Genomic DNA, 7,288 nt, shown 5'->3' with positions numbered 1-7,288 from the left:
GGTTCTCACTCATAGGTGGGTGTTGAACAATGAGAACACATGGACACAGGGAGGGGAGCAGACAAAACTAATCTATGGTAATGAACGCCAGAAATTGGTTGCCTCTGGAAGGAGTAAATTGCCTACAGTGGTGAACTGGAAGACTTTCTGGGGTGATGGGGAATGTTCTCTATCCTAATTTTGGTGGTAACTATATAGGCATATAAAACTGTCAAAAATGGAACTGAACCCTTAAGATTAATCCATTTTATTGTATGTAAATTATATATAGTTTAAAAAAAAGTTTTAAAAATGCAGACAGAGAGGGAAGAGAGAAGAAAGATAAGAAGAAAGGAAAGGAAGATTAAAAAAAAAGGAAGAAAAAGGAAAGAAAAGAAAGGAAAAAGAAGGGGAGAAAAGAGGCTAAAGAAGTTAGGAGAAAAGGCTGAGGCAGAAGTGGAAGAGCTATTTCATTCAGTCCTGGGTTTCAGACTGGCTGAGTCTGACATTTGCATTCGATATTTACTACGAGAGTTCAGTAATGAAATACTCTTAAACAAGACACTGGATTTGAAAAAGCCAGAAAAATGCCTCAAGACATAAGATACAATTAAAAAACAGAAGTAAAAGTATGAGAAGGAAAATTAAGAGACAGGAAAGACAGATCTTGAAATCTTCATGTTGTTTCAATATCTAACAAGAGTTCCAGAAAAAGAGTACAGAGATATTGGAAATAGCAAAAAAAAAACTAAAGAAATTTTTTTCAAGCTGGAGACAAAGTTGGGACTTCAGATTGAAAGGGTCCACTATATGCTGAACAGGACTAACAACTAAAGTCCTGAATCTAAATACAGCCAGGTAAAATTCCTGAACATTATGAATAAAGGAAAAAATCATAAAAGTGTCAAGTTTTTAAAAAGTCACCTACAAAGAAATGGTATTAGATTTTTCATCTGAAATATGAGATGACATAAAAAATCATATTCTTGAAATTCTAATGGGGAATTAAGATAGAAGACAGCCAACTGTCAAATCAGCACTTAATTTTGAGAATCAAAGATATGTCTAAAGATATAGGTTCTCGCAGAGTTTATAATTTAAATCTCTCTGAAAAAAATTTTGAAACTATGTTCTAGCAAAATAAAAGATGAAAGTATGATTTTGAAGAAGCAGCAGCAGGCCGTGCACAGTGGCTCACACCTGTAATCCCAGCATTTTGGGAGGCTGAGGCAGGCAGATCACCTGAGGTCAGGAGTTTGAGACCAGCCTGGCCAACATGGTGAAACCCCAACTGTACTAAAAATACAGAAATTAGCCGGTCATGATGGTGGGTGCCTGTAATCCCAGCTACTTGGGAGGCTTAGGCATGAGAACTGCTTGAACCTGGGAGAGGGAGGTTGTACTGAGCTGAGATCGCCCCACTGCACTCCCACGCTCCAGCCTGGGTGACAGAGCAAGACTCCGTTCAAAAAATAATAATAAAAAAATTTTTTTAAAAAGGCAGCAGTGGCAGCAGATAAAGAAAAAAGTAAATCTTAGAATTAAGTCTAAATAATTATTGGGAGCATAATAAAACTGATAGTAACTGATTCTTAAAATAGACATACTAAAAGAAAAGAAAGAAAAAAGAGATTAAAAGAAATATTCTAGCATTAAAATTTCAGAAGATTAAAAAATTAGAGATAGCATACAGACAAGACAGAGAAATAGCATGTCAGAATCTCGTTTATGTGATGGGTTTAGGTTATAAACACTGATTCTCGGCATTGATAGAAAAGTGTTAGTTCAAATATGTTTGTTAAAATGTTAAACATAATAGAACAGATAACCTTCAAAACTTGATAAAATTTTTTTAAAAACCTAAGTAATATTTAAATACTTATCAAATGGCCAGGTTTGGTGGCTCATGCCTGCAATCCCAACACTTTGGGAGGCTGAGGCAGGCGGACTGCTTGAGCCCAGGAGTTTGAGAGCTTCCTGGGCAATATGGTGAAACCCTGTCTCTATAAAAAATACAAAACTTCACTGGGCATGGTGGTGAGCACCAGTAGTCTCAGCTACTTGGGAGGCGGAGGTGGGAGATCACTTGAGCCTGGGAGGTGGAGACTGCAGTGAGCTGAGATCCTGTCACTGCACTCCAGCCTGAGTGACAGAGTGAGATTCTGGCTCAAATAAATTAATAAATACTTATCAAATTCTTAAATGCCAAGCTCTAATAATGCATTTAGCATGCATTCAATGTTCTAATTTTTATAGTAATGCTGGGAAATAGTTACTATATATCTATTTTACAGAGGAGAAAACCTAGACATAGAGAGGCTAACCCTCTTGTCAAAGATCATACAGATAAATTGAAGGTGGGAGTGGGGGAGGAAAAATAAAAATGAATAAAAATTTAAGACTAGCAAATAAAATGAAAAAAAATTTCTAATTTATCAATAATCACAATAAATATAAATGGGTTAAATTCACTGATGTATAAACAAAGATAAGGTAGCTATAGCTAGAAATTGCAATATTAATATGACACAAAAAAGTATTCAAGACAAAAGGCAATAAAAGAGATAAAGAATTTCACCTTGATAAACAGTCACCAAAAAGGACACTTTATGTCATTGCACTATGGATTCTAAAAATGTAAATAAAAAATTAGGAGGATAAAGATAAAAAAATGGCTATGATTTCTCCCTGTACACATGTTCTTTAATGTGACTTTGCTGCTCCTCCCATCAAGTGGAATTTATTTCCTGTCCACTAGAATCTTAGCAACCATGTGATTTGTTTGGCTAATACAATGCAGCTGAAATGATGTTGTGCAAACTCATCAAGAGGCCTTGCAATTTCTGCTTTTATTCTTTTGCTGCTCTGAGTCCACCATGTAATGATATATGAGCTAGACTCCTTAAGGATGAGAGATTATATGGAGAGCGAACCTAAATGACAGCAAGCACCAACTATCAGACAAATGAGTAAGGCCTTTGTGGACCACCTAGCCTACAGGAAGCCAGCAGATGGCCACAGCTACATGAGTAATATCAGGTGAAATCACCAGAAGAACCATCAGCTGTCATGAGCCCAAGCAAAGTGCTGTCATGCAAATTCATGAGGAAATAAAATGGTGGTTAAGCCACTAAATTTTAGGGTGGCTTGTTCTGCAGTAATAGCTGTGTGAGGCAACTGTCCATCATTAAAAAAAATATTCCAGTAAGAGTAATCAGCCTGACTGCAAAATGAGCAGACAAGTCACAAAACAAGAAACACAAATGACTGTTGACTTGTATTAAGTACAAATAAATTATGCTTTTGCTTCTATAAGTGGCTCAGATGAACTCTTAAATCCAAAGCAATGAATACAAGAAGCTAAGCTGTTTTACTGAAGGCAATAGAGAAATAAAAGATGGAAAGTGCTCATAAAGATGATAGGGAATAGAGAACAAAGACATTTTCCTACATTCCAGAGTCTGGTTTGCTTTAATGTTATTGTAAAAGTAATCAAATTGGTGTTTTATAATTCTGGCTTAAATCTCACTGCCTTAATGAGTTCTGGCTTACTGCTAATATGTAGAAATTCATGATTATAAAACTGACTGAGATTTAGTGGGAAGGCAATCATTTGAATTTCAGACAAAGAAGATACCATTATTAGTGCTATTATTGCCTATGGATTCTATATTTTGTCTTCCAGACTACTTTTATTATATATGTTTATCTATATCCATATCCATCTATGTTTTCTCTTTAATTAAAGATGCATGAAAGAGCTAATCTATCTGGTTAATATGAGACAAACTTATTCTAAGGAGATAAGATTCAAAACCAAAAAAAGCTGATGTTTCCATGCATTTTTATGCAGCTATTGCAGACAGTTATCTAATTTCTTACTAGATATTTTAAAAATACTGAAAACAGTACAAAGACTAACATTTTTATTTTCATCAACCAGTTAACCAGTACAGAGAGAGTGCTCAAAACATTTTGCTGCCACCTCATATCATACCTATCAATGTTTTGAGCGTACTAGGGCATACTAGGAGAGACAGTCATACAAAGAGTCGAAAATGTAACCCCTAGTATGCCGAAACTACCAAAAGCATGTTAGTTTATACATAAATGTGTATGTATGTACAGATAATGTATGTGTATATACATGTCATAGTTGACCCAGTAAGACTGTCAAGATACAGTTGAAAATGTAAATTGTTAAAAGCCTTTCTCTCTCTTGACTGCATGACTTTATCAAGAACTTGCAATAGAAGTATGCTTCTAATAGTTCCCCACTACAAAATAACAAAACAAATTAAGAAGCCTCTAGCTGTGCAACCTTGGGCAAATTACCTAACCTCAGTTTCACCATTTGAAACAGGGATAATGATAGTACCTAATTTTGGGATTTTTGTGAGGATTAAGAAAGCTAGTATGTGTAAAGTGCTAGGAACACCTGCCACATAAAAGGCACTTAATAAATCTTAGCTATTATTGTTGTTTTCCTTACGACTACTTTATTGGGTGTCCTCAATATATCCTGAAATAAGAATGCATCCCTTTTTAAATGAATCCAAACATACAACTTGGGTAAATAAATTCACCATTGCATATTTCTGACTAAGTCAACCTTATATTTTAGAAGGCTGCACACAGAAACAAAAACAATACAAATAATATATACGGATTAATTTTCTGATTATGAAGGAGGATTTTAGCAGCTCAGGATAGCATAGAACCAACAAATTTAAATGATAAACACTTAAGACTTGGGTTTAAAATGTCTGGTAAAAAGAAAGAATACAGTATCCACAGTTTTGTCTTCAAATACACCTGCTACTAGCAAATTCAATTCCTGGGGCCTGAAAACCACGGACTAATAAATGGCTTTTGCAGACCTCCTCATCTGGCAGAACATTCTTCATTTGACTTATAATATCCTTGGAGAGTCAGAGGGCCAAAGAAATAACTTTGGTCAGGAAGTTATTATAAAACTTCTATAATAACAAATTACAAAACAGCAAAATTATGAACTAAACTGCTAAACTCATCATTCTGCTTGGAAAAGTATGTGCATTGAGTGGACAGTATCACCGAACACTATTACAAGATAAGCTGAGGTTGGTAGATTAACAGCTACTTGGGACTCAAGATATTTCTAGGAGCATAACTCTTTCTAAATCTCCCATTTCTTCTCTCCTCTTGGGGCAGTTCTTCAGCCAAAGCCCCTTTTGAGAATTCAGTTCACTTCCCTTTTAGAATTACGACTTCCCCAGCTGCTTCTCTCATTGCCTTACCGTTCAAGTGGAAAAGGCCAACCCCAGGTTATTCTAATGATAGCAAACACCTCATAAAGAAATTTGCCAAATTTACTTTTCCACAGAATATCATTTGTATGGCTTTTCCTGAGTCCATTAGGAAAGAAAGCATCATGCATAAAATGTAGCTTCCAGAAATCTTGCAGATATTAAGAATTATCCCAGTGTTAGATTGGTGGGTGCCCCAGTCTACAGGATGGGGTCATCTTCAACTTCCCCATAGAAATTCCCTCAGTCTGTCGCTGTAACTGTTTACCCACAGGAAAAGATGAGAGACCACACAAAGTTTGAACATTTTTAGAAATGTCCCAGAGTTAAAAGAACTTTAAGCTTTGGGGTGTGTACTTTTCTACTCTTGGTTTTGTAATTGCATGCAATGATCACCTTGCTTTAGTCTATCCTGGTAGAGACAAAATTTGGTGTAGTTAATCAAGAGCTTGGAATGTCTGAACTTTGGCAAGTCTTTTAACTTCACTGTCGAAGTTTTTGCATCTGTAAAGGGCTATATTAACAGTACCATGTCTCATAAGATTATGGTTAAATTATGTGAGTTAAATTTTACTCAGCCTGACTTTGAAGGTCGCTTTAATAGTGGGATTCTGTTTATCCATTTCAGCTCCAGGGCAAGGGGAGGGTGTAGCGGACGGTCAGACACAATATGAGTTCTGGTTTCTGAACAGAGTTGCCCAGGTAGGCATTTCCTGCTGCTATCTTAGAAAGCGCCCTTCGGAGAGGCACTTTCTAAATGCTTTAAATGTAAAGCACTTAAAACTGGCACATAGTAAACGCTACGCAAGTGTTTCAGGAGTTTTCTCTTTACGGTAGTTTTTCGCACCAAATTGTGTAAAGATGTAAAAAGTGAATTAGCAAAGACAATGAATATAAAGTCCTTTGGGAACATTGAATAATGTCTATTTTTTGTTTTGTTTTTTGAAACGGAGTCTCGCTTTATTGTCCAGGCTGTAGTGCAGTGGTGCAATCTAAGCTCACTGCAACCTCACAATTCTCCTGCCACAGCCTCTGGAGTAGCTGGGACTAGAGACGTGTGCCACCACGTCCAGCTAATTTTTCTATTTTTAGTAGAGAGGGACCACGTTGGCCAGGCTGGTCTCAAACTTCTGGCCTCAGGTGATCCACCCGCCTCTGCCTCCCAAAGTGCTAGGATTACAGGCGTGGGACACCCCTCCTGGTTTGAGTAGGAGATTTAGGAGCCAGAGAATCCCCTCTGCTTCCTGGGAAAATCCCTGCTTACTTTTGTCTATGCTCCAAGCTGACAGGTGTCACACCCCTAAACTCAAGGAAAGGTGTTTCTTTCTTTCTTTCTTTTTTTTTTTTTGAGACAGTCTCACTCTGTCCCCAGGCTGGAGTGCAGTGGCACGATCTCGGCTCACTGTAACCTCCGACTCCGACTCCGGGTTCAAGCGATTCTCCTGTCTCAGCCTCCCGAGTAGCTGGGACTACAGGCACGTGGCCCCACGCCCAGCTAATGGTATTTTTAGTAGATACAGGGTTTCGCCATGTTCGCCAGGATGGTCTCGATCTCTCGACCTCCTGATCCATCCACCTCAGCCTTCCAAATTGCTGGGATTACAGGTGAGAGCCACCGCGCCCGGGCCGAAAGATGTTTTCTAAGATAGCGGCAGAAATTGCCTACCTGGGCAACTCTATTCAGAAACCAGAACTCACATTGTGTCTGACCGTGCACTCCCCTTGCCCTGGAGCTGAAATGGATAAACAGAATTCCACTGCTAAAGCAACCTTCAAAGGGGGAGATTCTTGGAAGAAAGACTTTGCTACAAGTTAAAAAACGCCAGATAACCCCAGTCCAAATCACTACCGGTGCCTTGACTCTGCACCCTCCCTATGAGCAACACTAGAGGCAAGGGAATCCTAAGACTGAGGAGGGGGTGCCTGGCTATTTATTCTCTTTGGGAAATTATGTCATGACCTTTGGTCTTGCTTCCTTAAGGGGCAGACTCCCGGAGTTCTTTCTTCCAAAGACTTTAGGG

At 38.1% G+C, this 7,288-nt stretch overlaps 1 protein-coding gene across 1 annotated transcript in view; it reads right to left on the bottom strand.

The window, feature by feature from the left end:
- Positions 1–7,288, bottom strand: part of ISM1 (isthmin 1) — a 79,787-nt gene that overhangs the window by 71,461 nt on the left and 1,038 nt on the right. The gene's annotated exons all lie outside the window — the stretch shown is intronic.

Source organism: Sapajus apella, unplaced genomic scaffold (genome assembly GCF_009761245.1).
Source record: "Sapajus apella isolate SASKATOON/1434 unplaced genomic scaffold, GSC_monkey_1.0 scaffold65, whole genome shotgun sequence".
NCBI lineage: Eukaryota > Metazoa > Chordata > Mammalia > Primates > Cebidae > Sapajus > Sapajus apella.
The sequence above is the reverse complement of the archived record's forward strand: the minus strand, read 5'-3'. Positions and strand labels throughout refer to the sequence as shown.